Source organism: Callospermophilus lateralis, unplaced genomic scaffold (genome assembly GCF_048772815.1).
Source record: "Callospermophilus lateralis isolate mCalLat2 unplaced genomic scaffold, mCalLat2.hap1 Scaffold_858, whole genome shotgun sequence".
Taxonomy (NCBI): Eukaryota; Metazoa; Chordata; class Mammalia; order Rodentia; family Sciuridae; genus Callospermophilus; species Callospermophilus lateralis.
Genome location: NW_027516671.1, coordinates 107,893 through 117,749, shown reverse-complemented (window position 1 = coordinate 117,749; position 9,857 = coordinate 107,893). Strand labels below are relative to the sequence as shown.

Below are 9,857 nucleotides of genomic sequence, written 5' to 3'. Positions count from 1 at the left end.
TGTCTATGACCCCTTGGTCTTATTGAGTGAGATCAGTAAGTCAGTCAATCTGTGGCTATCATCCTTCCAGATCCTTCCAGAAGGCCATGGGGGTAAGTGAGGACTGTAGGAAGAGGGATGGCATTGGCCCTCCCATCAGCAAGGTGGTGGACTGTAGGCTTGCTTCCTGCAGCCAGCTGGGTTCCACTCCTTCTTCACTCTGTCTATGACCTTGCTCCCAAGATATTTGGAAGGGGAGGAAGGTGGACTTGAATCTTCAGGAGTGTGCAGCACCTGGAAACTTCAGCTTCAGAATCCCAGACTCAACCCTCTCTTTCCTTTGCAGACTGTGGCTTCAGAGGATTTTAGCCACTTGCCCCAGGAGCAGCAGAGAAAGCGGCTCCAGTATCAGTTAGAAGAACACAACCAGGAGCTGAAGAAGAGGTAAATCAGAGGTAGGGCCTGGCAGAGGGGCCAGGCAGGGGACTGAAAAGTGCCATTGGGTCATATTTAAAAGAATGGTGTGCTCAGCAGTAGAGTGCTTGCCTAGCACAGACAAAAAGTAACCATAAAATATTTACACTCAAATGCACCCAAAAATGTCACAGAGACACCAGCAGGGAGGTTTTATAGGTGATTCTTCATACGCCTGGAGGAAACTGTTGCTTTCGCTCCCATGCAAGGATTTCTAGCAAACAGAGTGAAAGCTGACAGCTTATTTAGAAGGCTGGGAAACCTGGGTTCCCAAATCAGTGAGTAAGAATTCAAGTCAATGAAATTATGGTCTCATTTTTCCTCACTTCTGGTTTTAGATACAAAATCCTGACAAGAAAATTTAATGATGTACTTCAAACCAATACATGGCATGGTGGTGTTAGTTGGGTGCCACAGAAGTGTATGCTTCATAGTAATCACAAGAGGAAATTTTGTGTTATGTCTCCTTCACCAGAATAGGAAAAGGTTATTTTTTAAAGAAAAAAATACATAATCAATTGGGCATTATCCCAACAATGCAAACATGGTTCAATATCAAGAAGCCTTACAGTCTAATCCATCCCATTAGAGAGCTAAAAGGAAATAAAAGCATATGGCTAACTATTTAATAATTCAAACATTTAAATATTAAAAATAAAAATCTGCCAGGTTAAAAAGAAAATCTATTTTGGATATTGAAAAACTATCTATTTAGATAGAAAAACTATCTATTTTGGATATTGATTATATCAGTATAATTTCAAGGACTATAAAACACACACACACTCATAACAAATATTAATATATTATTAGTGGCACAGAATGTTAACTTGAGGCAGCTCTGCTCATGTGGGGCAAGGAGTATATAAAAAGTCTCTGTAACTTCCCTCAATTTTTCTATAAATCTAATTTTTCTCTTAAAATTAAAAAAGAGAGATCCATATATCTCAGGACATAAAATAAATAGTATCTACATCTTGCTCAGAAAATCTTTAAATATATGAATACTCTAAATTTATGTATGCAAAATTAATACTTAAATGAACATTTAGATCATTGAATTATTCTGACTATAAATGAAGTTAAATGTAATATATCTTTTGTTCCAGTTATTTTACTCATAGATTTAAGTTTAGAGCAATTCTTGAAAAAGTTTGGAAAAAACACAGACATGATTGCTTTATTTTGGCATTGTTCACAGAAATGCCAGAATTAGAGATAATCAGGAGAAGTTGGAGACAATGTTAAGATAGTTATACTGGATTTGTACAATTTCAAATGTATAAAATTGAATTATAGCTATATGAATTAAGCACAGAAGACTTATTTAGTGAGACATATTTATATTTATCCAAGTACATACATAAAACTCATTAGAAATCTGCATAAACAGAGAAGTGGGCATTAGGGATGAAGGATAAGAAAAAGGTGAGTTTGGAGAATAGCATGAGACAAAATGCAGAAATTCATGAGATGACCCCTGTGCACCTGAGATGAACACAAAAGAGAAACAACTAAAAATTTATTTACCTAAATAAAAATCATTTCACCATTTATTAATCATTTTATCCTATTAGGAAAATAAAGTATATACATTTATTTGTTTATTATTATTGTTGTACTTAAGCTGGAGAAAGAAAAGAATGAAAAGACTCTTTCTCAAGGTAACTCAGAGAGTGGAAAAGCATAAATAAAGCAATGATCATGGATGACTTCTTGAGTAATGGTTCATCACCATTTTCTCTCATTAGAGTAAATACAAAAGGGAAAATGTTAGGAAATTAAGAAAAGTATAAAATCACCCCAGAGGAATAATATGCAGTGAAAATAATTCTTCTATTTATCTCTAGTGGCAAATGTCAAGGAATTATTTTACAAAAAAGCAAAAAGGAGGAGAAATATCTGAATTTTCTTTGACGGATTTCTTTTTCTATTTTAACTTGATTATGCAGCAGAAATGGATTTCTCATTTTGAAACCAACAAAGGGTGGCATTTTGGCCTTCTCACTCTGACCTTGTGTGGATTTTCTATTTGCATATTCCATCTCAAGTGCAGTATTTCTCAGTATCAAGGACTAGATACACAGCAGAGCTGTGCTGCTTAATGTATCATCTGTTCACAATGGTTTTGCATAATGGCTCTATGTTGCTTGGAGATGTGCACTTAATTGCAGCAATCCATACAATACTCTGTAATGCTCCACAACTTAATTAGCTCTTCCACATATTAAGGGGATGCAAAGAGAGGGAAAATTCATCTAGATGTTAAAGGAGAATTCACATAGTTTTTCCTCAACTGATATGTCATAAAAAATTAAATGACATTTCCTTTACTCTTAAGAACTTTTTGAAGAGTAAAGTATGAATAAATTCTACACATCTTTTGCCACAGTGGGAGGGGAATAGTTTATTTAAAACAAGGGCAAACTGAGGAAAAATTATCCTATCCTAATGTCAAATTTAATGCATGTGCTCTTTACCTTGGCTTTCAAAATCGAAAATTAGCATAGATATCTGGACATACTATCTTAATAAGAACATCATTAATTATAATATTCTTTAAAGATCACTGTAGAGCCACAGATGGTTTTAATTTCATATTTAGAAATATCAATTTTAGCTGTTTAATTTGATAAGGTAAAACATATAGAGAAAAAAACCTATGATGATAACACAGAAATTTTTATTAAAAATTTCAAATTTATTAAAATTTGTCTATGCTCAATCTTTGTCAGTGCTAGATATTTTTCTATTTTATAAAAATAAATTTTAAAACATATTTCTGATAGGATTTAAAATGCAAACAAGTAATATTAAAGATACACCAAGATATTATTGACATATAGTGTTAGCATCTCTTTGAGGCACTATATATTCTAAATAATTTTTTATTTTATCTAAGTCTCAAAACTTTATGATGTAAATATTTTTAAACAAAATTCATAGAAGGAATCTATGGCCTCAAAAAGGTTAAGAAACTTGATAGGGCATAAATACTAAATGGCACAAATACTAAATCTGGCACTGACAAAGACTGAGCAGAGATATTTAGTTTGATTCTGAGTACTGAAAGGAGAATAGCAATATGGATGGTCAGAATCGAGAAGGACATAGATAAGTTTATATAACTTCCTGTTTTACACTAAAGTGCATACTTCAAGTGAACTTCTCAAGTACATTTAGTTTGAAATATATGTTAGAACTTCATACATGTCCATTGATAAATGAAATTTGCCGCAGTCCAGCTACAGCAGAATAACCGGGGGGTGACAAATAACTTGTGTATGTTGATGCAGCAGGAGTGGAAGCCATTTATTGTAGGATCTGAGCGATATTTATACATTTTACACAGCTTATTTAATTAGCATAAAATGGATACAGCAGTCAACCAATAAGGAATCTCCACACTTAATGGCTCGCTTTTGTTACTTCACAAACCACTCCCTCTGGCATTTGACCAGGCGCCATCCAGACTTGTTTACAGACTTTAACATTTCTCTGGCAAAATAACAGGTGCCAATCTGACTTGTTTACAGACATTAACATTTCCCCCTTTTGTTTAATTTAAATAACGACCATAGTGTTTTTTACAGAAACACCATAAATAACCTGCTAGAAACAGAAAGGGAGGATACAAAATGCTACAATACCAAGCTAATTGATGGCTCCATGCAAGAAACTCTTGGAAAAATTATACCAGCAATGACACCATTAGCAAAGATATTGAGTTACAATTTGTTGTAGATTACAGTTTGTTATCTCAGTCCAGGTAAAGCAGTGTCTCAATAGATTAACTCACAGTCCAGGTAAGTTCTGCAGGCAGCTAGCTTAAGTTGTAGCAGCAGAAACAGCAACAGCTCCGAAGTCTCATCCATTTCTCAGCCGAAGTTTCTTTCAGTTCTCAGCCGAAGTTTCCTCCAGTTCTCAGCAACACTGTAAATTTTTTCACCTTTGTTTTCACCCGCACTGGGACAAAGGCAGGAACTCGGATGACTAAAGAAAATCCTGTAGCATTTCACTAAGAAAAGAACCTTCTGAACAATTTAGTACATTATCTCAAGGTTTTTTACATTTGAAATAAGCCTTAATAGTACTCATTACTCATCAGCCTCCAGGTGTGGGATACCCATTGCAGTTACTGGTCTTGGAAATGATCAAACTTCAGGGACACCAGTAGCATCTTCTGCCAGCTGTAGCATCCCGGGCAGCCCCAGATGGCCCTGGGGAAGAGTTCCAGAATCAAACTGCTTCCAGGAAGAGGGAGCAAAAGCCTGCGAGACTGTGCCTCCAGGTCAGGTCTAGATTTGGACTCACAGTGATGATTTGCTCCCCCGGGCAGGCGGGGTGGGGCGGGGAAGAGCCCGCAACTGCAGCTTGGAAAATTCTTGCTGCGCCATGATCGGCTTGGGCAGGTGGCAGCCGCCTTGTCGTTTCACGCACCCTCCGGTATCGAAAAGTATTCAGTAATAGCTTTTTGCTGCAACTTTTTTCTTGATAATCCTTCTTCTTCTGATCTTTCTTTTTCTTTCTGACTAGAGTTTCTGGGCTTTTATCAACACATGCCCTAACTATTCTTGGTTTCACTGAGGTGCCTTTTTTCCCTTATCAATTTACTTCTCACCCCTTCCATATTTTCATCACAATGACAATACAACATTTCAAGACAAAACAAGACACAAACATACTGCATTAATCTTCTCCATTTTCTCGAAATGGCCATTTTTCCTCTCGCCCTATCTGCCTAGGGACGAGCAGATTGATCCCGTCCTATCTATGGATGGGCAGCTTTTTTCGTCACTTACCCCCGAGTGTCCCGGGGCTCCTCATACGGGCCACCATCTGCTGCAGTCCGGCTGCAGCAGAATAATGGGGGGGGGCCTCCACTCCTGCTGCATCAACATATACAAGTTATTCATCACCCCCCAGTTATTCTGCTGCAGCCGGACTGTGGCAGAAATTGATAACTGAATTATAACAGAATGAAAGGTTCAGAAAAAATGGAAAAAATAGCAGAAAAGAAGTATTCAGACCATTCTTTTAGTTATTTTCCTGACATCAAATTTCTTTGTATATCATGAAGTTATGATATGATTATGATAAAATTATGATATGATTCAATCTGTTATACTAGCCAAGATATAATTGCATGGATTTTATGACCTATATAAAAAAGAATTAAACTTTAATCATTTATTTCATCATGACAACAATCTTTATTATAACTTATAAAAATAGAATAAATATACTTTTGGTTCATAAGTGTGATGATTATTGGTGTTCATGTGGCTGGTGTGGGAGATGTGCCTTGCTCTACATCTTGTCTCTACATCTGCACATTACTTATCTGTTGTCAAAAAAAGGCTAAGGAAGGTATTTTATTAGGTAAATTTAAACTCCTTCCTTCTCTCTTGAGTTCTTATTTCTTTTTAATAAGTGATATAATTCCACCTTACTCTGATCTCTCCTCCTGGGGCCCATGAGCCACCCTAGAAATTCTCTAAAAAGAACAAAATTACCTTCCAATACATATCACATACTGTCCTGTTCAATTTTCAATTTAACATACTGTCTTGTTCAATTTTCAATTTTTTTATTTTTCATTTTTTTTACAATTCTATACCAACTAAAGGATGAAGTCTAACTCTAAATAATGACAGATCTGAACTTTCTTGATCTCTTTACCCTCTTCACATAATTCCAGTATATTATATTTTCACTTCCCTGAACACAGTTGATTCAAAATATGTTCAGGCCTCATCTCCTGGATGAAAAATTTACAGAATAGCCCTGAAAAACTACCCTAAATTGTTTAATTATTGTATTTTGCACATAAAAGTGAACACAAATTTTTCATTATGTGGATTCCCCATTTTCAGAATGTTAATAGTATTTGTATGAATGTCAATGTTAATTTTTTCTTACAAGCATAAATTCAAAAGAAATTGATAAAAAATTCTTTAAAATTATTAAGGTACCAACTAATTATAACAAAACTAATGTCTCATTTACACTATTTTTATTAAACAGATGGAAGTCTGATGGCTTTGACAAATAGATAACATAGAAATCAAGATTCAGTGAGGGAAAAAGAGAAAGAGAGAAGCACACAGGCAACTTCACATAAAAAGTAGCTTTGAGGGCTGGGATTTGCTCTCCCAGTGTGGGTGGGACCTGGGTTCGATCCTCAGCACCACATAAAAATAAAGGCATTGTGTTCTGTCAATGTACACCTAAAAAGTATATATTAAAAAAAGAGTAGCTTTGAGTACTAAAAAGTTAATTTTTAACCAATAAATCTCTAAGACAACATGGATCTGAAAGTTTTTATAATTCTTCCACTTTTTTAAAAAATTCTAAGTCAAGAACTTTCACACACACAAAAAGAATTCTGAGCTAGAACAACCACAAAAAAAAACTTTAAAAAAATGTTTAGGAAAACTGAGAGCTACCAAAGGTTTATATTGCACCAGAGCCACTACAAATGTGTTTAGGACAGCAAATATTTTAGTATATGAGAAGATAAATCTATACACAACATACAGAATGAACTTCAGTTTCACATAATTCACATATTGTTATTGTTTGTTGTGAAGCTTTTAAGAAATTCAAATATCTTAAAAGAAACAACTGAACCTTGCCAATATAGTAAGAATTCTTGCCAAAAATGAACATATGTAGTTCTAAATCTTTAAGTATATTCTTTGCCAAAAAGAAAAGATGTATACTAAATAAGATTTATTTAAGTTTTCTAAAGTTAAATAGCAAAAATTCAATTGAATAAGTGATATTCTAAAATTGTTGGCTCTTGAAATATGCATCTTTTTTAACAAATTGAATTAGGAATGATGAGATTTTAGAAAAATCTTATCAATTTTAAGGAAGCTAGCTACTTTAATTTAAGTACCTTTTAACTCAAAACTTGGCAACTCAGAGATGTCACATGACTCAATTATATGCATGTTTAAGAACTGTATCAATTCAACACACACTCATTCAAATGCACATTTTACTGAGCACTATACCAATATCAATGGAGGTCATAAAAACATTAAAATACTGTTGCTATCATGGAGGATTTTATAGTCTAGTTGGAAATTCAAGACCCTAGAAATAACAGGAAACAAAAGGAAGTGCATAAAAATGTAGCTTAAAAGAGAGTCACAATATTGGTGGGTGCTTAAACAACATTTTTGGCTATGAATTAGCTTGAGTATGGCTTCATTATTGCATTAGCATTCTTCAAATATAATACCATGCATAAAAGAGCATAATTTCATTTGGAAAAACAACAACAATAACAAAATAATGGAAAATAACTTTATTCCCAGAGAGTGTTGTTAAAGTCAAAACACTGAATAAATGAATCTATACAAAGTATTCTTTCATGTAAATGCTAAAATTAATTAAAACAAAATAGTCATGTTTAGTATGGGGAAAGACACCAATAAGTTGTAAAAACATTAAAACTAACATGAATAGAGAAAATCATCAAAGAGCAGCATTTGTTTTCATAAAAAAACAGTTTCTCCAATTCATAATTATTTTGAGTTTTGGTGAGTGGGAAAAAGTTCTAAATATCAGAGCTAAGGAGGAACTTTTTGAAAGTGTCATCATTAGAGAGAAATAAGGAAATCACAATATGCTACTCTTTCGTTAGAAAGGCCTGGGGACTCATCCAACCTGAAGGCAATGGAGGAGCCTCTGCCCTGCTAAATGAAACTCTCACAGCATTCAGATCTCACAGATCTTCTCTTTTCATTTTCATCCATTTTGCATCTTCTTTTTCTTTCTAATCTCATTTCTACTAGAATTTTAGCTTTTCCAATGAATTGTCTTACTCTTTCCATCTTACATATATGGTTTGGTTTCTTCACTGGAATTTTGGTTTTGCTTTTATTCTAAGATGCATTTCACTCAAATTTGTTTCTTAGCTCTAAATACTACTCTCAGATTTTAAGCCCAGTTGAGCTAATTTTCTTTTTCTTTTTTTGCTTTTGATTTCTATATCTCCTATCAATATATTTCTTCTGAATTTAAGGTCAGAAAAGTTAGGGGGTAGCCTCCATTCTGCTTAGTCTGAAATATTGACATTTCCTCTTGCAAGCTTGTGTTTTGCTAGTGATCAATACAAAAGAGAAAAAAAAAGCAGAAATAATAAATTGATAACTCATTGCTATAAAATTTAAGTTCAGTCTTAAAACCAGTTCCAAAATAAAAATATAGTGACATAAATATGTACAAAATATTTGATTTTATTATCATATTTTAACTGACTCGTGTTTTCATCTAAAATATTTTGAGAGGTCTCCAAAAAAATCAATCAAAGTATACATTTATATTAACATCAGAAAACTCTTTCTCTCTATTTAAAAAGATGTCATCCACTCAAACTCATTTCTACCTCTAGTGTGGTGCCTTAAGACCATCATATTCTATAGTCCTAAGAATAAATTTGGGATGCTTTCTTGGGAACTTTTAAATACTAGAGATATATAGAAATAATTTTGTCTTTGAGCAAAGAAGCCTATTCTTTATTTTACTCTTTAGATAGTACAATTAGTCTACATTGCTTTTCCCCTAGGATTCTATAATTTTGGCAACTTTTCCATTCATTGTTCTTGCCCAAGGTACATGTGGGCCACAGACTTTGAAATAGAAACACATGCTCCATTTGAAGGACAAAGGTTTGTCGTAGTCTAGCCTCAGTGAAACTTACAAATGTGGGGGCTGCATCAAGAAAATTGGGCAAAAAACTTGAAAGAAAATAAAAACCATTCTCAGCTCACTAATGGAATGAAGAAATATATTTTTGTGTTTTATTTTTAAAATGGGGACTATCTCATAATCTCTGAAAACCAGCACAATGTCAGAAAAAAAATTATTGCTTAATAAAACCACAGCAACAATCACAGCTTACCAACAATAACTCTGAGGTTTATTTTTGCCCTTCTCTAATCCAAAGAGTCTCTCTTATTTTTGGAGCATAGTGCTATCTCTGGCTAATACAAGTTTCCCTAGCCAGTCTCTCTCACAGGCAGGTAATCTAAGAATGGCAGAAGGCATGAAGACTGTCATTGTAGGTTCTTTGCATGGCTTCCCATTATACAGGAAAGTACCTCTTATCTTCTCTGGCACTCATTTTTTTCTCCTCTTAAATTACAATAATAATTAAACTTACTTTCTAGGGTTTCTTGGGAAATTAAAATAACTAATAGAAAGAGTGATCCATGCACTTGTTAAATTAGTTTTCTTACTTCCCTCTATTCTCTCTGTATTAGTCAAGGTTCATTAGAAAAACAGATTCAATAGATTGTTTGCATGTGTGTGTGTGTGTGTGTGTGTGTGTGTGTGTGTGTGTTTGTGTGTGTGTGTGAGAGAGAGAGAAGAAGAAGAAGAAGGAGGAG

At 34.1% G+C, this 9,857-nt stretch overlaps 1 pseudogene; it reads left to right on the top strand.

Annotated features, from left to right (window-relative positions):
* The first annotated feature begins 5,695 nt into the window (after positions 1-5,695).
* LOC143387533 (small nucleolar RNA U13) lies at positions 5,696-5,803 on the top strand (annotated as a pseudogene).
* Positions 5,804-9,857: the final 4,054 nt, after the last annotated feature.